This window comes from Sceloporus undulatus, chromosome 1 (genome assembly GCF_019175285.1).
Source record: "Sceloporus undulatus isolate JIND9_A2432 ecotype Alabama chromosome 1, SceUnd_v1.1, whole genome shotgun sequence".
In the NCBI taxonomy this organism is placed as follows: domain Eukaryota; kingdom Metazoa; phylum Chordata; class Lepidosauria; order Squamata; family Phrynosomatidae; genus Sceloporus; species Sceloporus undulatus.
The window spans coordinates 24,469,867-24,487,618 of NC_056522.1; the positions used below are offsets into that span (position 1 = coordinate 24,469,867).

General features: G+C 42.4%; 1 protein-coding gene across 1 annotated transcript in view; it reads left to right on the plus strand.

Moving 5' to 3' along the window:
* Nucleotides 1-17,752, plus strand: part of KLHDC3 (kelch domain containing 3) — an 82,062-nt gene that overhangs the window by 1,078 nt on the left and 63,232 nt on the right.

Here is a 17,752-nt window from a genome sequence, read left to right on the forward strand (position 1 = left end):
CCATGGCCATGCTGTCTGAGATCAGCGGAGGTCCAAAACATTGGCTTGGTGGTCTTAAGCATTGGTTTTCACACTGCAGTCCTCCAGATGTAGGGGACCATATTGGCTAAGACTTCTGGGAGTTGAAGTCCAGAAGAAGAGCTTGGCTTTTGGTTTATCTGCTCAGGGCACAAGCACCTTTCCCCTGTTTTTCTTCCCCGTCGTCGTTGCTGTTGTAAGTATTTATTACTTAATATAGCACCGCTGGTGTATAGCATAGCGCTAAAGTACATAGATGAAATGACTGGAACCAGTGAGTTTAGCCTAGAGAGCCAGTGTGGTTTAGTGCTTTGAGTGTTGCACTACTACGACTCTGAAGATCAGGGCTCAGTTCTCCTTTCACCCATGGAAACCCACTGGTTTAGAAAGGTTGCTAGATATTAAAGTAGACCTTAATTTCTTTAATTCTAAATAGTTCTGGAGTAATTCTGTGTCTCGAGTGTAGATTAGAATTTCTGCTTCATCTATTGACAAAAGAAAATCAGCCCTCACTTATGGCTATCTTGATATCTTGTGCATCTTGTAGGCAAAACACTGAGGCCAACAGAAATTGTTGACATCGGCAGTAACTCTTAGGCCAGCAGGTTACAAGTTTTCTGAATTTCTTTAACCCAGCAGCTATCAGTTACCACACACATGCATTTATATCACTTGATGGCTTGAACATCAGGTGTTGGCTTGGATGTAAGAATTGGCTACCAGAGATGTGCCACAGGAAGCAGAGCTTTCATATAGACAAATTTATCTACAGGTAGACATTTCTGAAGAGATAACAGATGCATATAGATTATCTCTTATCATCAAAGGAGTCACAGGCAGAATAGGGAAATTGGTCAGGAAACACAGCCTCCAAATGGTTTGTTTACAAACTGACCAAGAAAATCTAGCAAATGCTACACTCAGCAAAGGACAGGAGAAACCTTCTCCCAGCAGCAGGATTTTACTGCATACTATGGCCCATTACAAACAGGCACTTTAGTACGCGCAGAGCGCGCACTAGGGTTAGAAAGGGGCGGTGCTTCCGCACCCCCCTAACCCTAGTGTGTGCTCCGCACACACAAAATGGCAGCGGCCGTTCCACACGGCCACCACCATGAGGACGTCACAACTGCGCCGCCTCTATACAGGGTGGTGCGGAAGTGACATCCTCACTCCGCACCAGGGCGCCTAGTGCGCCCTTAGTGCGGAGCAGGAAGGAGCTCTGTTTCGGAGCTCCTTCCTGGTTTGGTCCGCTGGGCGCAGCCTTCACATGGCTGCGCCAAGCGGACCAAAGGAGAAAGGGGCCAAGCGGCCCCTTTCTCCTCCTCCCTGCCGCCGCGGGGTGTCCTTGGAGCTTGAAGCCCCACGGACACCCCTTTTCAGGCTGCGGGGAAGCGGCGTTTTGCCGCTTCCCTGCAGCCTGAAAAGCGGCGGATCAGGGCCTCAGCAGCTGCTGTTCTAGCCACTGAGGCCCTGATACACCGGGGAAAGGGACTGGTACAGCCCACCCCAAATGGGCGGTCTGTAACCCGCCTATGCAGCTGCAGACAAGTCTATATAGTGACCACCAAATGCAGCGTTCAAACATGAATCAGGGAACACAAGAGACACTGCAGACTGGGTCAGCTGAAAAACTCAACAGTAGCAGAACACATTATCCTTTCTCCTTCTGTGTCATGTCTTTTTAGATTGTAAGCCCGAGGGCAGGGAACCGTCTAACTAAAAAGATTGCATGTACAGCGCTGTGTAAATTTACAGCGCTTCATAAATAAAGGTTAATAATAATAATAAACCAACCTGGGCATAAAATGCCTTTTGAAAACACAAAAATTCTGGACCATGCCAACAACTATCAGGTCAGAATGCACAGGGAAGCAACTGAAATCCACACACACCTGGACTGCTTCAACAGGAAAGAAGAAACCCTTAAAAGTGAACAAAATTTGGCTCCAGTCCTGAAAAATAGCAAAATCAGGACTCAGCAAATGCAAATGAGAAACCACCCAAGGTCAGGGTTTTCTCAGCAGACAATGATCACTAATTAAGCACATACTAATCGTCTTTGCATATCCTCCCACCCTGAGGCCCTGCCATCAACATCAGAACAATACACTGATCAACATGGAGATCACTCCTCCCTATCCAGGCCAACTCTCTTCCATGCCAGCATTTTCTGAAGATGCCAGCCACAGATACTGGCAAAACGTCAGGAATAAACTCTTCTAGAACATGGCCATATACCCTGAAAAACCCACAAAAAACTATGGATCTCTTTTATTATTGTCTTTAAAAAATAGTTCAGAGTATATTAAACTCAGGTTACCCTTAGGGAATAAAGCTCAAATCCACTGAACCAGAATTCAAATTTTGCTCTCTCTGACAGAAATAGAGAACAGAAAACTCCACAGAATTCTACTCACTGCCACTAAAGGAATGGAAAAGAGTAGGCTTTCATCACTTTGCCCTTCCATCATCTTATGCTCTTGAAAAACTTGCCCAAAGGGTGGGGAGGACCTCTGGAAATAGAGACTGCAAAAGGAGGAGAGATCACTGAAAATTGCTCGCCCTGTACAGCTGGATCATGGTCCCAACTGTAAAGAGAAGAGCTTCTTCTATTCAGTAGTATCTGATTAGTATTCACTCGCCCCTTCTTAAACCCTTAAGCCCTTTTAATTTGTTTATAAACAAAAGCTCCTGTGTTTCATTTGTACATAGCACTGCATGTTGGCCTTTTCTAGCTGCTTCCACTCTCAATGTGTCTTAATAGTAATTTGCTGTAACAACATGGTTCTACCTCCCCCCCCCCCCATAGTGAAATTACCTTCCTTAGCACAATTGAAGCAGCTCCCGCCTTCAGTTACTCAGCTACTTCTGAGGAAACAGGCATAGTATTAGGATATAAGTTTGGATTGGTTACATTTCTGTGAAACTGTAACTGTGAAACTCCTATTCAGACTAAACCTTGTACAGTGGTACCCCGGGATACGAATTGATCGCGTTACGAAATTTCCGGGATACGAAAAAGTTAGATTGGAAAAAAAACTGTTCCGGGATACGATGTTTTTTTCGGGTTACGAAATTTATTTCGGCGCGAAATTCAAACGCAAAGCGCGGCTAGCGGCTTTCCAGCGCTAACGGAAAGCCTTTTCGGGTTGCGAAATGTATCGGGTTATGAACGGAGCGGCGGAACGAATTAATTTCGTAACCCGAGGTAGCACTGTAGTGGAGAATTGTGCCAGTTTCCACTAACTCTGGACAACATGACCAGTGGTAGGGACAGTACGGACTGTAGTCTGACAACAAATGGAAGGTCATTGTTTCCTCATTAAAGAATAAAATTTTCCTTCTTTTATGGAAAAGCATGCATATTTGCAAAATTAAAATTAACAGAAATTTCAGTTTCAGGAGTTATTAAGGATTTAAATTATTAAACTCAGTTTAAGACTACACTCACTTCAATTTTAAGTTGTCTTAGATACATTGTATATGTTTCTACTCATTAGTACAGTATACTTTTATCTGTCATAAAACTGTAATAGTGGATTACAAAAACTGGCATAGCATTATGTTATAGCTCTACTGTTTCTCCTCTAACCCAAGAGAGAAAATGGTGTAATACTATTATGGTGGTATAGTGGTACAACATAATAAATAATATAGATGGGGACACCTGGCTTCACATCAGAACATGTGAAAGGGATCTAGGAGTCTTAGGGTTGGTACAGACCAGCACAAAAAGCTGCCTTGCAGGTGGCATGGGGGTGTGGTGTATGCATGATGCATGCCTGGAAGCCACCCGCCTGCCCACACGTGGGCTGGTTTCATGGTGTTCCAGCGGCGTAGTGTTTAGATGCCACCTGCCGCCTGAGCGTTGCAAAGCCATGACGGTGGCAGAAAGGGCACACTTTGGCTGACTCAAAAAGGAGTGGCATTTTGCCACCTCTTTTTGAGCTGGCAAATATCTGGATTGGGGCTGTGGTTGCTGCAGTCCCGATCCAGCATTCAAAGGGGCCATGTGAAGCCGCCCCTTCAGTGCTATCTGTTTTGGCCCTAAGTACAGTGGAGCCTTGCCTTACGCGGAAATCCATTCCTTATGCAGGGATGCGTAAACTCAAGCCTCATTCAATACAATGGGGCTTGTGCTTGCGGCGGTGCGGTGTGCGTGCACCATAGGCACATGTGCCATTCAGTAGATGGCAGTGCGGTTTCCGTGTAAACCAGAAGCCGTGTGTGGTGTGTCTGCGCTGTAAACCACAAGTTGAATCTGAATCAACAGTGTGATGCAGTAGGATTCCAGGCTGCATCAAAAGAAGTATAGTGTCCAGATCAAGGGACATACAGGGGGCCCTCCACATTTGATGGGATTACTTACTTACTGTTTTTATATGCTTACAGATAGTTAATTACACATTTCCCTGCCCTCAGGCTTACAATCTAAAAAAGACATGATACAAAAGGAGAAGGGAATGGCAGTGGGGAAGGAGAATAAGTCCTGATGAAGCTGGCAGGCCTTTCTCTCCCTACCTCTTCTGCCAAGATAGCAGGAGCTGGGCTGGAAGCCATTGCCATGAAACCCTGAAATATGTTACTCCAGTTAAAGGTGCTGTAGTCGCTCCCCAAGGCATTAAAGGAAGGGTCCTCAGTTCAGGTGAAATTTGTAGTCCTTGAAGTTTCTGGATGCTGGACTCCGTTGTCCAGCTCTACCAACCCTTTACAATCTACCTCAGGTCAGACAGTCCCCAGAGGCAAACAAAGGAGGACCAAACTTAGCTGGGTTTTTCTCAGCAAGGTTTTTTTTCAGATGGGTTTTGCCTTTAACTTCCTCAGAGGCTGAGATAGTGTTACTTGCCCAAGGTCACCCAGTGGGTTTCTGTGGCCAAGCAGGGATTTGAACCCTGTTCTCCGTAGTCCTAGTCCCAACATTCAAACCAGTACACCACGCTGGCTCTCGTTTTAAATACTATGTCATGTTTAATTACAATTCCTAGTCTGCAATGGAATGGCTTTACTTCAGAAAAATATATTTAATTTAGAAAACTGGAGTATCCCATGCATATATTCAAAGAATATCGTAATAAAAATGATTATGTTGCAGGAGGAATCTACATGACAACTACATTTGCTCAAATGTTTAAATTATTTCTTAGCATAGCAACCCACCATCACACCATTATAACATGAATTAAAGGGCTGCACAGACCGTCCCTTTCAGTGCTGGATTGGGGCCTCGGCAACTACATGCCATGGACCGGATCTGTGCAAAAAGGAGACACAGGGAGTTAGGGGTGCAGAACCCCTATGAAAGTAGAAAAACTGCATTTAAATTTTTTTTTTTTACTGGAGAGAACCTCTCTAAGCATTTGTATGTCCTCCAGAGCAACTCTGTGGTCAACAACTATTGGAAGTTGACCATAGAGTTATGCTGGAGGACCTACAAATGCCTAGAGAAGTATTCTCCCTAGGAATCTCTGGGTTCTCTATCACAACATATGACAGAAGTTGACCTTAGAGTTGCACTGGAGGACCTAGATATTCTTAGAAAGAATATATTAATAAAAGCCGTGAATAATCAAAGCTACAAAAGTCAAAGCTGCAAATGTGGAGGATCAACTGTAAATACCACCCTGCTCTGCTTTGGTCAGGCTTCATTTGGAATACTGTGTCCAGTTGTGGGCACCACAATTCAAGAGGGATATTGAGAAGCTGGAACATATCCAGAGGAGGGTGACCAAAATGGTGAAAGGGCTGGAAACCATGCCCTATGAGGAGAGACTTAGGATGCTGGGTGTGTTTAGCCTGGAGAAGAGCAGGTTAAGGAGTGATATGATAGCTCTGTTTAAATATTTGAAAGGATGTCATATTGAAGATGCAGCAAGTTTGTTTTCTGCAACCCCAGAGAATAGGACCTAGAGCAATGGATTCAAAAGAGATTCCACCTGAACATTAGGAAGAGCTTCCTGACAGCAAGAGCTCTTTGACAGCGGAACACACTCTCTGGCTGTGGTGGAGTCACCCTTCTTTGGGTGCTTTGATTGTGTCTTCCTGCATGGCAGGGGATTGGACTTGATAGTCCTTGAGGCCTCCAAGGGAGTGTGTTTCACTGTCGAACAGCTCTTACTGTCAGGATGTTCCTCCCAGTGTTTAATAAATGTCTGTTAGACCTTGACCGTAGAATCCTGCTGTAGATTCCTAGAGAGGTATTCTCTTAGGTAAAAAAAAGATAGTGTTTTTTATCTGCAGTTTTTGCACTTTGACGGAGGTCCTGCATCCCTAACCCCAGCGAATGTGGAGGGTCCACTTTAATTTAAAAAGGTTTTGTAAAAACCTTTTGATCACCATTTTGGAAGTGATGAGAAAATAGGTGGTTGATTCCCCCCCCCTTAAAAAAATCACCTGCCTTTCATTTGGAAAAAGAATCTAGCAGGAAAATCCCAGCAGATTCCCAGCAGACAATGGATCCCTAAATAAACGGACACCCTGTAGAACTTGCCATTCAACAACAGAACAATACACACAGATTAACATGCAAATCACCTCCTCTCAACTGACAGTATATATACCCCACTCTCTTTCATTCTAGCATTCTCTGAAGATGCCATCCACAGCTACTGGCGAAACATCAGGAGTAAACTTTTCTAGAACACAGCCTCATTGTCCAAAAAACCCACAAAAAACTATGGATGCCAGCTGTGAAAGCCTTCAATTTCACGTATCAGGAAAATATTTTAGCAACAATTAAAAGACCAGTTTAAATCATAACAGCAGGGTCACAAAATAGTGCCCCTTACTGCAAAAGTAATAATGAAAATGTGCCGAGTTGTGATAAGCAGTTGAGCATTGATAGGTTTCCTTTTCAAATATATTGCTGTCCAAATCAAAAAGTGTGCCCTTTAAAAGAGATGGAAGAACAAATAGCACAGACCATATGTATGGAGACTGCACTTGTCTTACATTTTTATGAAAAAAATTATATTTTCTGTGGTCTGAGAAAACACAGGAAAACCTCAAGGAAAATACAGCATGTTAGTGATTGGATGACAGGAAAATGTGGATGTGTCTTGAAAACAAGTGAATATAATCTAGTGATTGTATGCTTAACTCTTACAGTAGAAGCACTTTTATTTCCTGGTCCACAGCTTTTTAAATTTGGAATCTGAACTTTGAGTTCATGCTATTGGTTGAAATTCCTGCAGATTTATAACTTGGATGAATATTTATGTATTGCAAAGCTATAATGGTAGATTGGATAGGAGTGAACTCAAGGACTACTAATATGGTTGGAGATGAAGGTTGAATTAAGGTTGAACAAAGGCTTGTGTGTTTCTGTCACTGGAAAGAGTTGCCCTTCTATAGCAATTTCCTCTCTCTGCTGTTCAGATGGCAAGTCGTGTTCATGGAATTTCTGGCTTGCTTCATTACTTCTGTTTATAGTAAGTTTCTGTCGGAGACGTGTCTAATACTCATCATTCTAAGATTCCTGAGATCTTTGCCTCAGGGTAGAGAAGACTCAGTGTACACAAAAGGAACTAGGGGGATAGGGAATTTTTGATAACACCTTGACATTCTGGTCTTATGGTGTGTAGTTGAATAGAATGGATATAATGCAGCATAATGTCAAGGGTGAGAGACAGATATCTTCCTCTGACTTTCACAGGATATATAATCTCTGTAGCGTGTGGGGAGATTATCCTGTTTATTTATTTAAATTATTTATTGGCAGCTTCTCAGCTAAAGCATTTAAAATAGCAGCTTGCGTTACAATGCACTTTGAAATTCAGCAGCTGGCATCAAAAATAAATTACAATTCACACCAGCAGTAAAAATAATAGTTACAGAAGTAAGAGCAGAAATCAAAGTTTCCGCTTTGATTGAGGGCAGGGAACCGTCCAATTAAAAAGATTGTATGTACAGCGCTGTGTAAATTTACAGTGCTTTATAAATAAAGGTTAATGACAATAATAATAATAATAATAATAATGCTTTAAACACCTGGATGAAATAAATTAACGTCTCTAAAAGTCAATGAAGAGAAGGAACATAACTAGCCCCTGAAAATGGTGAGTGTGAAATTGCAGAACTCTAGAAGATCCATCAGCTAAGAACCAGGAGGATGTAAGATCTGTGGCCTAGCTATTGGCTGAACAAAAGGACAATACTTGTAATGAAGAAGGCCTTGCAAACCCAGAAATAGCAGTTTTTTCTACTTTGATTTCATTCAAGTATCTGTAAAAGAGTTTTCCATGTGGTACCAAAATGACATTATCAGGATCCAAAGGAGGTAAAAGGAGCAGCAGAATGATTCCAATAAGATGGAAGAGAGGTTGCTGAATTTAAGAGGCGTAACAAATGCAATCTCAGAAATAAATGCCATACTGCTGCAGTTATATAATAAGTTTAATTTATTTATTAATGACCTTGAAATCTCAAAAACCAAGCACTAGAAAGAAGCATTATACCTGAAAAGAAGGTAGCTGAACTGCTGACATTATCTGATGCACTCAGCAACAAAATTCTGGATCCTAACAAGTCATTGCTCCAATACCTGTTTGAGGGGGGTTCCAGAGCAAGTAGAGCAGAATAAAACGATCCAACTTCCTATTGTAATGGTTTGGAGAGAGCTCTCCACACCTCTGTCTGCCACTATGACACAAATTGAGGAAATCACTCAGTTGGCCCTGAACTGTGTAGAGATTATTTCATTTTAGATATCATTATACATTTTCTGGATGTTGCCAAAGAGAAGTCCACAGTCAATGGGTTATATAGCTTACGCCAGCACCAAAAGCAGGTACCCAAAGTTCTTTTATACTTGCTGTGAATATTGTTCTTGGATGCACAGAGGAACAATCCACCCCTGCTCAGGTCAGGTGTCTGTGAGTTTAGTTTTACCAGAGTGCTAGAAGGGCAGTTGGAATCTGTCTCTATTTTCTAGTAATGTTTTTTGTTTTGTTAAGAAAATACTATAAAGAGTTTTCGGTAAGGCTCAGTGGCATCACTAGGGGTGTGTGGGCCGCACTAGGTGACAACCTAAGGGGGGAGTGACACCACTGCTCCCCAGACATCAGCCTTTTGGCATAAATGGGCTATAGTATTCACCTGTGTCCCTTTCAAATGCTGAAGAGAGGATGTGAGTGCAGTGAGACTCAGTGGGAGCAGGAGGAGAGCCCCCCCCTTTTAAAAATGATACTTAAATTTTTACCTTTTTAAAATTAAATAATTAATTTAAAAATTGTTTTGTTAGATTAAAAACATCACATCTTACCAAATTTTCACTTTTCACCTGAAATTACGTACATGTAAATACATTTTGGCTGTGTGTATGATATTGTAATTTAAATGCATAGTTTTAATTTTGCTCATTTATCTCACAACTATTACCATTAAATTCAGTGATAAATGGGAATTATGAGTAACATTAGTAGAAGAAGCATTATTAAGGATTCGGTGTGGTGTGGTAGGAGGTCAATGGGGAAATTACACCATAAGTTACCTCGTTGGGTGACACCAACCTGAGTGACGCTACTGACAAGGCTATGGATGTAACTCAACTGAAGGAAAGAGAGGAGTCAACAGACATTAATAAGAAATAATCTAGGACTTCTTGTCTCAGATTCTGGTGCAGTGGATGCTGTTACAGGCTGAGCTCTAATTTGTTACATATTTTGCATAATTTAAACCCCTGACACCTGAATATTAAGTAAATAAGTGTGTCTTTTTAGAGCAAAAAGCTAAATGTGTTAAAAAATACTAGATTAGTAGTCCTGGGCATGAAGTCATCCAACATAAAACAAAGAAATAAGAGGAAATGGTCTGGTGAAGAAATATAAAATGATTAGTATGCCTCAGTTAACAAAACAGATGTGTTCCTGGGCATTAACATAAAATTTGGAGTAGAGGCAAAAACAGCATGGAAAGAATAGGAGCATAAAATGTTTTTTGAACTTTCTAAAGACCACCTGAAAGACTCTTCCAAAAATGACTCTAGGGATGATTTTCTTTCATGAGTCTCTGCTTTCTTATGATTTCCATTTTTGTCCAGATCTGTTTTGTTTTTGTTTTTTAACATGATGGGGCAGCTGGTGAGGCAGGCTTATCTAATTTCCCTGTCCTGGAGGCAGCAATTGCCTGTCTTGCTTGTTGTACTCAGACAGTACTTCTACATAAAAATCAACTATAGTAGAATCTCATTCTTTCTCATCGTAAACTTTATTGCATTGTTTTATCGCAGACACACTGTTACCACCTGATACCAAAATTCTGTTTCTCCAGGCTTCCTTCACCATCCTCTCAATGCCACTGCTGCTAACATCATCCATCTAGGCAGAGGACATGGAGGAAAAGGGAGGCTTGACTGGCCTAAAAAGACTTTGTAAAAAGATCCTTTTTGTCAGAGGTATCCTATCTCTACGTAGCCACAATGTCACTAATTAGCAGGTCACATTTCTAGAGCATGTGTACTAAACAGGTCATGTACTATACTATCCTATATTGATCCTTCACTGCCTAGCAGTGCAGAAATCCAGGGTTCTAATTAGGGGATTTTTAGTTAGTTCAGAATTGAGAGAGGGCGGACTACAAGCGTCCTATGAAATTGCTTCCCAATTTGTATACCGAGGGCGTGAATAATTCTTAACAAATGAAACAGACAGGCTTCTTTGATTAAAGTAAAATATTTATTAAAAGGGGAAAATTCACACAACACAAACACACATTCATTAAAGGCTAGGGAAATCAGTGGGGAAAAGTGGAATAGTTCGAGGCAGTACTAATGGAGATACTTACTCTAGAGTAGACCTTCTTGTGGAGTCCAGTAGAGCAGTGATGGGGATTGAGACACAGGGCCTGAACAGGCAGGCCAAAATAAAGCTGCTTTGGGTCACTTAAGAGTGACCCATCTTAAGAGGCTGGAAGCCACGCCAAAGCCACGCTCCAGTCCTAAGGACTGAAGTGCAGCTTTGGCACAGCTTCTGGCTTCTTTAACATATGTGTGTCATTTAAACAGCTTACCTCCAAAGTGACCCAAAGCAGCTTTATTTTGGCCTGTCTGTTTAGGTCCACAGTCGCAGAGTGAATGACTGAGCCAGACCAGTGACAAAGAGTCCCTCTGCATCTGATCTAGACTAGCACACTGATGGGAAAAATCAGGGGTTTTTAAAAGGCAGAATCTAGCCCTTGGCAAAGGGGCTGAATTGTTTGGCAGAAGCCTGGACAAAGGTGTTTTATTGCTTGGATAATGTAAACAAAGGCTGAATGATTGTCTGAATGTGGCAATCTGGTCTGACAACAATCAAGGATAAATGGGGGAGGGGTTAAGTTGATCATTGGCTCATCAAGTGAGAGATCTGGGACAAACATTTGTTTGTTAGAGGTGAGGATAGCAACTCTCAAACTACCTGTGGAGATTTCTGAAGGTGTTGTTTTCCAGGGGTCTTGTGAATGCAGTGCGTATATTACCCACTATTTTGGAAATACAGTAATGGCAAACTGCAAAGCAGAGTCCATTTGAAGTCATGAGCAATACCACACACCAAAATTTTAGAGAAAAGGAGACTTGGTAACAGTACCTTTTGGCAGAGAGGTGGGTTTTGGGGCTTATGGTGTCAAAAAGACATCCAGGGTTCAGGAACTCTGTACAACATCCAAGCTTTACCAGGCAACATTTAAACTATGGTGCACATTATCTATTTTGTTTTCCAGTTAGGCCTTGTAGATTCGCTCTCTTCACTTACCCTCTGCATTCCTTTCTCTGCTTCTCTGTCAAACTGACATTACCAGGTTTGCTTACTACATTGAAAAACTGTAGGAAAGGGCAGGCAGAAACAAGCATACATTTTCTATTCAATTCTGTTGGCATGACATTTCCAGACTGGTTCCTCTTACTGGTTTCTCATACTAGCTTACCATTTTCTCCCAGTATACCTTACTGCCACCACAACAAATCTGTAGATATCATTAATATCTGTTACAGTCATCCCTACATATTGGTAGATTTTTTTATCCACAGATTCAAACATCTGTGGTTTGAAAATGTTTTAAAAAAAACCAAAAACCTTTGATTTGCCATTTTATATAAGGGACACCATCTGACTATGCCATTGTCTCTAATGGAACTTGAACATACGTGGATTTGGGTATCCACAGGGGGGTTGTGGAACCAAACCCCAGCAGTTACCAAGGACCCACTGTAATTATCTCTTTTGTGAGCCAGCAGAAGTTCCTGACAATTCCAAGTATAGTACATTAAATAAATAATAAATAAAAACTTTATTTCTAGCCCGCCTTTCCAAGGATCAAGGAGGGTTACAACAGATAATCCAATACTTTACAATTCAATACAATAAAAAACGACCAGAATCGCAACATCAACAATAAAACATCAATTAAAATCTAACACAATACAATAAAATTGACAACTAGCACCATAATGCACTAGTGAGGAGAGAGAGGAGCTACTTGGTGGATATTAGGGGTATGCAGTAATGAAGTATGGATGTTAATTAAGGAACTACTGTCCTTTGGAAATTCTAGAGTATTTGCTTGTCCCTGATGTCAGAATGGCCACATTGGATAGAGGAAAGAAGCAGAGGGCAAGAGAGGATAAACCCTCAAGGTTCTGAGACACCTCCATGTGGTCAGCTGAGGAGAAGGAGCACTTGACTGGCAGCTGCTGCTTGAGATGAGAATCTGGATTAAATTTATGAGGTGGGAAGTGTTTGGGAATTCAGGATTAGATAGGTTTGGTGTGGGTGGTATATAACTGTAGCTTGCTATAGAAGTCGGTTCCTCTTGATTTTAGTAGGCAGTATCTTGTTAACCCAGCTTACATAAGCGTTCAGATGCATGACCTTTCCTTTGGTGGATGTTTCTACAGTTGGTATTCCTATTAACAGGAAAGGACAATCTCCCTTTCTTATGGTATGTTGTTTTCACTCCTCCACAGTTCTAAAGAGATGACATTAAATCAGAAAGGAGGATTAAAACACTTTGAGTGTGTTGTCAGACATTTAAAAAAAAACCTGTTATACTCCAACCAGTGGCAGAAAAAAGATGAAGCAGGAGGGTTGCAATGGTAGGCAGTTCAGTAGCTACAGATAAGGCCACATAACTGATGCTCATCTGTGGCCTAGCCCTGTGCACAAAATGAGCATAATGTTTGGTTAAAATAGGTAGAGCTTTGCCATGACAACTTAATGATGCATTGGCTTTGCAGTAAGTACACTATGGCTGGAGTTGTTGCCAGATAGCTATCCTCACTGCAGTTATTTGATGGGCCCCAAGTATCCACTGTAAAATCTCTGCTGCAGATTCCACTTCTAGCTCATAAATAGAGAAGCTGCCTGTGAGATCACATGAGCTTGATTAATTCCATTGTAGGAGAAAGTGTTTTTGTAGACTGCCAATAATCTTCCAAGGTTTGTGGCTGCTCTGCTTTTCTGACACATTTTACTACTGGGTTACTAAGGGTTAGTTTCTTGAACTCCCAAGTTTAACTGTGGCTTTGGTTATGGAACTTTTCCTCTTGTGTTTTCTTTGGAGATGTTAAACATGGAGTAGCTTTATATTTGTGCACACTATCTGATGCCATTTTTTTGGTGAATGTTTATTCCCCAGTCTGTTAGTAATACACCATGCTTTTTCTTCTCCTTTTCTTCACAGGAACAAAATTGGATTTTGAAATATTGCTCTGGCCACAGTTAAATACCACAATTAAGGTATAGTCCATAACATTCTGTTGGTAGTAGACTAACAGAGCTACTCTGGAATGCTACTGCACTTACTGCCTTCTAGAGAGGAAACTGCAAATAGAGTTCTTTCATGGTGGATTTGGACATGTATGGAAATATGCAGGTGACTTTCAGGAGTCCTCTTGAATGTGAAAACAGTAATATGAGTATGGTGGCTGACTCTGGCTGTTTATCAAGTTGTATGTCTTGTAGATCCTAGCAATTCACAAGTTTGCTTTCTTATTTTAGCAGCTGCATAGTGACTCAGTCTGCCTAGCAGTCAGTCCAGTGTTGACAAAGCTACACCTCATTATAAGAAGCCAGTAATTATGGCTGTGTGGACACCAGCTTCCATTTCCTGCTGTCTTGGAATAAATAGCCAAAGGAGTGAGTAAATGTGAGGAGAAAAGAACTTGGATTATTATTGTGATGGATGTAACAGAGAGTTGGGATGTGCCTGAAATAGAACAGTCTATATGGCCTGCTTCAACCCAGCTGGGGCTATTTTTAAGTACTACTAAACCATGTGGCTGGAACTACAGCCTTTCAGGTTACATATCTTGGACAACAGAGACAACAGCATGGTAGGAGCTTTATTATTATTACATCTATTTCAGATATAGTGGGTGTGGGGTGGCTTTAGGATTTAGAGAAACAAAGCTTCGTTATTGCTCTGGTTGACGAAAATGAATGTGAAGATTTTGTTTGTTTCATCCTGAGCTGAAATATAAACTGGAGTATTAGATGCCTATAGTCATAGTTATAATTTTAATTTTGTGCTTTTACTGATAACATAAGGCAAAATTAACAAAGCAGGTTATTTGGTCAGTCTTAAAACAGATAGGGTTGCAGTCTTTCTCAAATACTCTAAATAGATATTAGGTTTAGCACACTCTTTTCTCCGATATGATTTTTCCTTGGATTTCTTCCCTGCCCTTTCTCAAAGGACAAATGTCAGTTATAACATTTTTTTCATCTCGTGTTATGTTTATTTTGGTTATTATTTGGGGAAGCACTTCTAGGGCAGGTGTTTTTTTATTCCTTTTAGAGCTATAACTTAGTTTATACACTTCCAGTGTTTACCCTGTCTCCATTTCCTATTTCTTCCTGTGTTGTCCCCTTGGTGTCAGATTTTAGATAGTCAGCTTCTTGAAGCAGGGACATGACCTCTTACTTTCTAAAGCATTGTGGAGATTGATGTCACTGTCTGGACAAATAATAAAACTTTTTGTTACTTGTAGATAAAATTGTTGACAAATTCAGATGTAAAACACTTTTTAAAAAAAATTAAATTTAAACACTTTTCCAAATCTTATATCTTATCCACACGATGTATGAGTAAAGCCATGTTTTCAGGATTTTTTTTCTTTCTTTCCTACTTGAAGATTTCTGGAATATCCACCTACAAATGCAAGGATCTTTGAGAAAAACTGAATGCTTGTGTGTAGAGTTGTGAACTAGTCTGCTTTTCCATAATAAACATTTTATTGTACATATTACATGGCAAAACACTGTTAATGTAAATCAGAATTTCTTATAGGGTTTGTCAGATGCTTATCCATTTTGAAAAGGAGCAAATAAAGAATAATTAGAAGAGGAAGGGGTAATGGTCTACTTTGCATAGTCTAGTACAAAGATTCTCAAACTTTGCACAGTTCTATGTGGATCCCCTCCTTTACTGTGTTAAGTGTAGCTCTAAAATCTTGTAAATGCTAAATTTGCCAAACAATTAAAGCAGCACCTCAAGCATATACATCACAAAATGTATCACATTTAGGATTGTGCTGGGGAAATTTTTCCTCTTTCCTGTTTGTATTCAAGAATGAAGGCATTATTGAAATGAAGATGACAATGTATTTAATGATGTGCCAGTCCAGATGTTCAGCTTTTTGATTGAGTGGTCTGGCACTGAGGCAAACATACACTTAATCTTTTATAATAGTTTTGTAAAATATACTCAGCAATAGCTTATGACATATAGCAGACATACAGAAAGACAGACCACAGGAATATATTGGATGTATTTTAGACAGTCAATAAACAGCAGTCATTAAGCTGTAATGGAAAATTGTGAAGCAAGTACTAAGTTAAAACTGTTCATGTTGATCATTTTCTTATACAGTATTTCAGATTGTTTTTAGTAGAAAGCACCAATTGGTTAATAGTTGGGTTAAAATGTTCTTGACATGTTTTATCTGATTTCCATTGGATTCCCAAGAGCTAAGTAACTTTTCAGCTTTTAAAACATTCCCTGGTACTTTGTCTTCACCTTGGCTATATCTTACTTTGACCTTATGGCCAACCTTTGACCTTTCCTCATTAGTCATAAGAATGGGAACTGTAGAGGGTTCCACTACCTTTAATGCCTTCATAGAAGAGGCAAATTCAGCAGATATTGCTTATTTCCTGGTTGCATGAGAGTGCTTGCTCTAATTCCTTCTTTTACACAGCAATTAAAGGTACAGGGGCCCTTTCCAGTCTTCAGTCTGGCAACTCTAATTATATACTGTACAAGACAAGTTACTGATCTCATTTTTTTAGTGATGAAGTCAGTAATTATTGTGATAAGCACTTCGTCTCTTCTTTTCAGAGATATTTCCCAGCAGAGAAGGGGGCCGGTCATCCTGACGTTAGGGTAGCTCCGCCTGCAAAGGCTCCAGTAGGCAGGACAAAAATCTAAAAAACAAAGGCCAGGGGCCTGACCCCACCATCGTGGGCGGAGCGACCCCTAGCAATCCTCAGTCTGCTTCCTGCCTTGCTCCAAGTAGGACGCTTTCCACATTTTTAAGAAGAATTTCTTCTATTCTCCAGATTAGCTCCCCCAGACTTGCCTGGCTTGATTTCTTCGTCCTTCCTTTTCTCTTCCCTTTCCTTTTCTCTTAAAAAAAAAAAACACCTCTTTTTTCTCTCTACTTTGCCTTTCTCCTCCTTACCTTCCCCCCCCTCCCCATGGCGAGCGGGGAAGAGGCCAGAGCACAGGGCGAGCTAGCCTCCACCCGGTCCGGGCCTGCCCTGGCTTTGCCGGATGCCTGCCCAGGGACCATGGCCATGGAAGCCGGCCAGGGGGTGGAGGCGCGGCCGCACCGGGCGGAGGCGGCTGTCTCACAGCCCGCTGCTGGAGCCGGGGGTCCCCATCCGACCCGGTCAGGGTTGGCCCAGGGTGAGCCTGCACCGTCGCCGGATGAGACCGCGCAGGGGGAAGAGGTAAGCCACCCCACTCCGCGGGTGCTTCGCTGGCCCTGCTTCCCCCCAGACCCTTCTGCCAGGGGCTCCCAGGACCCCCTGCTAGATGAGGGAGACCCCAGGGGAGCGCCAGGGTGGGGGAACGGGCCCTTCATGCCCCCGTTTTGCCCCCCCTTCTTTGGCTGGCCGGGGCCCTTCTTTCAAGCCCCCTCCATCCCCTCAGGACCTCCGTCCAGTACAAACGATCGGGAGGGGTTTTATGGGCCTCAATGGGGGTTCTCCTGGCCGGCGGCTCCCAGTCTCGGGTGGTTTTCCACCGGAGGGACGGGTTCACCACCCCCAAACCGCAGCGCCAGATCACACAGTCGTGCGGTCGCCGCTGGAGGCCACCATCCCAGCCACATGGGCTGCGATGGCGGCGGCCATCTTGGCCATGTGGACCTCTATGGGGGCGGCCATCTCGCCGCAGAGGTCAGAGAGGGCGGTGGCCATGCCCCACGTGACCCGGAAATGGGGTCACGGGACCGCGCAGCGGCTATCAGCGGGGGACAGGGCGCCAGGGGGACCGGGATGGCGGCGGCCCTAAGGGGCGCCGGTCCCCCCATTCTCGAGACAGGGGTTCAGTCAGCCACTCCTGCCCTAGCAACTCTCACTCCCAAGGCCCACCGATTGAGTCAGGCATACAGAGGGAGGGTGACGACATTGCCCCTAGGGACCGCTCGGGCCCCCGATCCCTGGATCGCCCTTTCTCCTCTAGATCTAGGCAGGGTGATTATTCCGATTCAGGCTCCGAATCGGATCACTCCCATCAACCACCAGCTAAGAGA